Source organism: Sturnira hondurensis, unplaced genomic scaffold (assembly GCF_014824575.4).
Source record: "Sturnira hondurensis isolate 20B ecotype Veracruz unplaced genomic scaffold, ASM1482457v3 Scaffold0019428, whole genome shotgun sequence".
NCBI classification, from domain to species: domain Eukaryota; kingdom Metazoa; phylum Chordata; class Mammalia; order Chiroptera; family Phyllostomidae; genus Sturnira; species Sturnira hondurensis.
In genome coordinates, this window is record NW_028092059.1 from 1,316,785 (window position 1) to 1,323,062 (window position 6,278).

Consider the following 6,278-nt stretch of genomic DNA (forward strand, 5'->3'; position numbering starts at 1 on the left):
CTCCTCGTTTCTCAGGCTCTGAGGCCTCTCTTTGGACTGATAATTGTCAAGCATTCCTTCCTTTCACGGCAATCCAAGGCTAACGCCCACCAGGAAACAAAGGGTCTCTTTGAGGATGAATTTGAGACCATCTTGGCCCCTAAAAATTACATACTGGAAAATTTCTAAGTACTGAAATTATTGTGTTCCCGTTAGAGAACTCTCAGCGGACCTCACTATAGGAATAGGTTATCAAAGCAAAGCTTTCATCAAACCCAAGAGGGAAGAAAGGACAACTGTGAGAGAAAGTTAAAAGGAGAGTCGATGAAATCCATAAACTCTGTATACTTTTGCCCCGCTACCAGTGCCTGTCATATTGACCATCTGCAAACTGCACACTCTTTGTCTTATTTAATTCTCACTACCATCCTGTGAAATTGCCATTGATATCATTCCTATTTTATAGGTAAGTAAACTGAGGTCTAGTGATATAACTTGGTCAGGGTCACATAGCTAGGAAGGCGCTGGAATCCAGGGGTTTTCATGACAAAGTGTAGGCTCACACCTCACAACCACAAGGCTTCTTGCATTAAGCAGGGGAGGCCCCTTTAATCAGAAACACCCCCTCATCACACACTTTTTAGGAAGGAGCCTTAGAATTCTTTACAGCACTCACTCCATTGACGAGAAAAATGACATCAGGATCCTGAGTTTAAATGTTCTGGTTTCCCTGTACTTAGCTTTAGGAGGAAAAAACCAAAATTATGAGAGAGCCAATTCATATCAGCAATTTCATTAGAAAACAAGAGAAGGAACTCTGAGGGAAAGCTGTGGTCAGTGCACGTTCAGTCTGTGCACTGAGACTCGGTGCTCTCGATGCTGATCGAAAAAAAACTGTGATATTCTCTGCCAACTCAGATAAATGCCTGCGTGATCTGGGAGCTTTGCGCTCTGGGACAAAGGTAGCTGATAACATTTGCCGGGCATTGTCACAATGGCTGGAAACAAAAAGTTTTATCATTGTCTCTCTGACTTAATAAATTCAGTTTACTTGTGTATATTAGTTTACAGAAGATTCTTACTGGCCAAAGCTTATTTTGGTCTTTCTACAAGCTTCGACTTGTTTATTTTCATTTAAACAAATATAAGATAAGCGAGAATAGTATCTGCCACATCTTTTGTAATTTCTCACAATTCTCTAAACACAGGGTGTACTCACAGTGGTTTCAGGTACATAACAGTTTAAAATACAAATGCAGACCATTTTCTAGTTTATCTTCTACATTAAATTTATGTAGCATCCATGGTGGAGTCCCTATAAAAAGCCACTTGGGATTCAAGAAAGAAGTACTTACAGTTCATGAGAAAGGACAGTGAGGACAATATTTTTACCTGCTCTGGGATATATGCACATGGCCTTTATTTTATTTAAAAATTGCTAATAGAAATTGTACCTTTACTCATGCCTCCCACTGTCCTTTGACTGTGGGATATATTACTCACCTCACACCCAAATTTACCTCTGGCCCACGCAAACCTTCTGTTATCTTGCTGATTGATGCTGTAAGTTACTGACATCGACAAGGCTTTTTCAGGAAACCGAGGTAACTGAAAATTCCAGGGAAGTTAAAGAAAATGCATCCCAGATTACTTCAGGCTTCTTCCTCTTTTATGCAGTTCATGTTTCTCATCTGAGTCATTGCTAAAATAGTTTAAAGGGTATGCTCACATTCAATGTTAGGAAGAGGCTTATTCATGTTTCTCTTTAGTGAGTTTTGCCTCACTAATTTTATAATTATATCAATATCTGGCTGTTGGTGGTGGAGGTGGATGCTGCTATATGTATTGCAATTATTAATAATTTGAGAAATGAAGTTTTTAATCCATCTGGTAAAATTTGTTCTTTTATATAATCTTGGGAATAATTTTCAAAAATCTTCAGGTGTGCCCTGGCTGGTGTGGCTCAGTGGATTGAGCACCAGCCTGTGAACTGAAAGGTCACTGGTTTGATTCCCAGTCAGAGCACATGCCTGAGTTGCTAGCCAGGTCCCTGCTTGGGGCCATGTAAGAGATAGCCAACTGATGTTTTTCTCTTGCATTGATGTTTCTCTCCTTTTTTCTCCCCCCCTTACCCTCTCTCTGAAAATAGATAAATGAGATCTTTTAAAAAATTCTTTAGGTGCATTAAATCACAAATTTCTGGTTTGCATTGCAGCCCTTCCACAGTTTCTTATTTTTACTTCTTTACTTACTTTACTTATTCTTACTTACTTACTTATTTTCACTCACTTTCTGTTATTTTTTGTCTTGTAACTGAATTGGGACCAGGGGTTGGTTATTGGAGTCAATAGGGTCTAGATGTGGCCGACAGTCTCTTTCTAGAGGACTCACACTTAGTTCTTGCTGAGTTTCAGGCTCTGTACCAGGTGCTGCAGTCAGAATGCTCATAATGTTGATCTTCTGGAAATACATTGCCTTTGGGGACCTAACCTTTTGCTAGTGCATTAATAAAGCATAGACAGGATGTCTATATCCCAGGGGAGAGGCATATCTAAGATTTGGGCTTCAGGAAAGATTGTCCTAGTAAGGTGACCCTTGAGACATGTCCTGAAAGACCAGAAGAAAATGGAGGAAAGGGTGTCCCAGCAAACACAGATGGAGGGATTATGAGAGAAGACGGAAAGGGAGGGAAGAAGAAGCCAGCTCGTGAAGGCTCTGTGAACCAAGCATGAGGAATATGAACTGTACTTTGGATGCTTTGGGAAACCACTGAAGGACTTTTGAGTAAGACTTTGGCATTATCAGATTTGCATAAGTGAATTAAATCAGTGAACGTCTGCTGAATGTCTACTGGGTGGCAGTAACTACTCATTGAGAAATGGGACTGAAAAGTTAACATGATCCTTATGCTTAAGAAGCTTATGGGTTTCAATAGGAGAAGACAGACATGAAAATGAAAAAGTACCAAAAAGCATTTTGGCCAACGTAGAAATGTGGAATAAGTTAGGAGGTGGTAAGACCACACGTGAAGTTACGGGTGTGTTGTGGAGAGGAAGCAAGGGACCAGTTGTTTCTCTTGAACAAATTCTTTTCAACTGTGTTTAAAGAAATACGTCAACCTAATAGCTGTTTAGTCTGTGATAAAATAACATTTAAATAAGGTGCATATGAAGAATTATCAATAAGTACCTTTAAAAAACGTAAAAGGTAGCATCCTTCTATCTGCCCCTTCCATCACCTACTGTGTTATAATAGGGCAACATCTTAGGTGGGACTGGGACAAGCATGACCAGTTAAGAGACTACTAGGGCAATTCTTGGGATTTGACCTATGCCTGAAATAATGGAGTGACAGTGACAACTAAGGAAGAGGAACAGGCAAAAGAGATAATGGAGAATATGACTCACAAGACGTGATAACTCATTTAGTGATATAACAGATGACTCTCAAGATTTCCACCTGAGTGACCTAGGAAGTGACGATCATCAGGTTTTGGAGGTAGTGGGGAGAGAAAGAGGGATATATGGCCATGTCCATTCTGGACCTGTCAAATCTGAGCTGCCTTTGAGACCATCAAGTGGCAATATCCAGGATTCGTCTGGGATATGCAGATCTAATTCGCAGGAGGGAAGTCTTACTGGGAAGAAGCACTTTCGAGTCTTTGGTTTGTAGCTAGGAACCGAGGCTGTGGGTGTTGAAAAAGTCACGGAAGCACAGCGATCAGAACGAAGAAAGTAGAGGGACCCAGGGGGCCCTGGGAAATGCTACCATCTGAGTATAGACTGCAGAAAGCAGATCTTGGTCAGTGGGTAGGAAGTAAACCAAGAAGAATGTGGTTAGGGATTTAAAGAAGGAATTTTAAAGAGGAAGTCATCAGGAGAGTTAAAAGCTGCCTCTTCTGTGTGTAAAGATGTACTATGATTTTCAAAACAAATTAAATACATTAGGTGGGACGGTTATTGCTAGTAACATGCAATACTGACTAATAGCACATAAAAATACCGCAAAGCTTAGAGAAAAGCAAATTAAACCAGGCTTTTAAGATGATATATCGTCTTCTAAAAGTGAAATGTAAAGGAAAACATGCTGTTCTTCAGCAAAGAAGACATGGAGCTGGATTTGTTTCTCTTAGTAAAGTTGGATTTGTTTTTCTTAGTAAAGTTGGTTTTGTTTTTCTTAGTAAAGAGATGAGGTGTTTTCAGTAAACTCTTCCCTGACTTTCTTACCTGAGTCTTTTGTGGTCCACTCATGGGTGAGCAGGCAGCAGTAGGCAGGGAGTAATGGAGCAGAACAGAGCTCATGAGCACATCTGAGAACTCGTCCCAGAACCTGGTCTCACTGGATTTCCAGGTTTAGGCCACTGGCTAACAGAGCAATATATCAATAGATCAAAAACACACCAGTTGACTCATTCCTGTCCTGGGTTTAATGTTGCCTTCCCCAAAGAACTCCCAATATCCTTCTCAAATCTCAGGGACGTAAGTACATTGCAGGAATTATTAGCTGATTTTGCAAGAGACTTGGAGCTGGAAAAGGTTAAGATCCCAGAGCGGTAATGCATCAGGGGAGAGGGTGCATCTCAGTAGTTCCTATTACTGAACTCAGGCTGCAAAAAAAAAACAGTGAAGAGCTCTTGGCTTTGTGCCCCCTATCCTCCTCAATTCAAAAATATTACTGTATTTTACTCTGATATTTCCTACCTGAAGCAAGGTTTTGGTTCCCACACAACACCCTTTCCTCTGCTCTCTGGTCCTCCCATTACCGTGGCCTGCCCTTGGACACGATTTCCCAGTTCATGTTTTCCTTTCTCATTTCCCCCTCTCAGCACTGACAGAGCCACAAACCTGTAACCGTAACATCTGACTCACTGGGTGCTTCTCCTGTTAATGGACACCACGTGGAACAGGAGGCAGGAAAAGACTCTTTACAGGAAATCAGATGATAATGCTTGCACTTTGGTGCCCTTTGAAACAAGAATTTAATTATCCTAATTAAAAAGATTACCTTATAGAAGACATTTGGGACAAAGAGTAGGCAGTTTGTTTTTTTTTTTCTTCTGATGAAATGCATCTCAAAACCAAAGGGGATATTCCTGCTGATATTTGTTTTCATCTGTTAAAGCCCAGGCCCCAGGAGGACAGTTAAATAAAAAAATTAGGCTTGATTTTCAGACCAACCCAAAGACTGAATACTGAAGCGCCCCGGACTGTGGTTTGTTTGGGGGATGCTTACTTTGAGGCGTGACACAAAAGACCACGCACAGTCTATGTTGTAGAACAACCGAAACTTATTGTCACACAGGTCTAGAGGCCAGTGGTCCAAAATCAAGGTGTGGCACGCTTGCTTCTTTCTGAGGCATCTGTTCCATTTCTCACTCCTATCTTTTGATGATGGCCAGCATCCTTGACATTCTTTGGGTTGTAACTTCACCACTTCAACCTTTGTCTTTGTCTTTAGATGACCTTCTCCCTGTGTATTTCTGTGTGTAAATTTCCCTCTTCTTAAAAGGACATCTTCCATATTGGATTAAGGCCCACCATAATGACCTCATCATATCTGCAAATATCTTATTTCCAAATAAGGTCACATTATAGTTATCAGTGGTAAGACTTCAGTTTAACTTTTCCGGGGCACAATTCAGCCCAAACAGGGAGTTAGGATCAGGAGCCCTTTGCCTTTTCTTCAGGAGCCTAAGAAGTCCTGGTTTTCTGGATCATCACCTGAAATCCAGACCTTCACTTCCCTTCTCCCAGTAAGGGCTCCACTCTCAGCAATAAATTGATAAATTAACCTAAGGGAAGGTATAAGGCAAGTACCATTCCTATTGGGTATTTGCATTTAACAGATGCATTTCTGGAGATAGTTCCTTAACCTGATCGTGCTGGAGAAAATTTTGAGGTGGGGAAGATTTTCTTTTCTAGTAGACAAGCCTTTCCATGACCCTCAAATCATTGCTGTCTCCTCGGTCTGCGAAAAGAATGGGCCTTGTCCATCCATTACTCTCTTAGGGGAAAATTATTACTACAGACAATTTGATCTATCTTTGACTTGTGCGCATGTATTCATCCCACGATTGTAAGTGTGCCAGAAGAGAAGATTTGTTTCTCACCAGGAAATCCATTGAGTGAGAGAATTTTATTTTAGAAAGTGCCAACCTGGGGATCAAGCACGAGGAACATACACCCATTCAAAACTGTGGGTAATTTTTGAAGAATGAACCGGAGAGAGGGAGAGCATTTGGTTGCTAGGAAAATAGAATAAAATAAATAGAGGCTCCCTGTCCCCTGTTTTTCCATCTT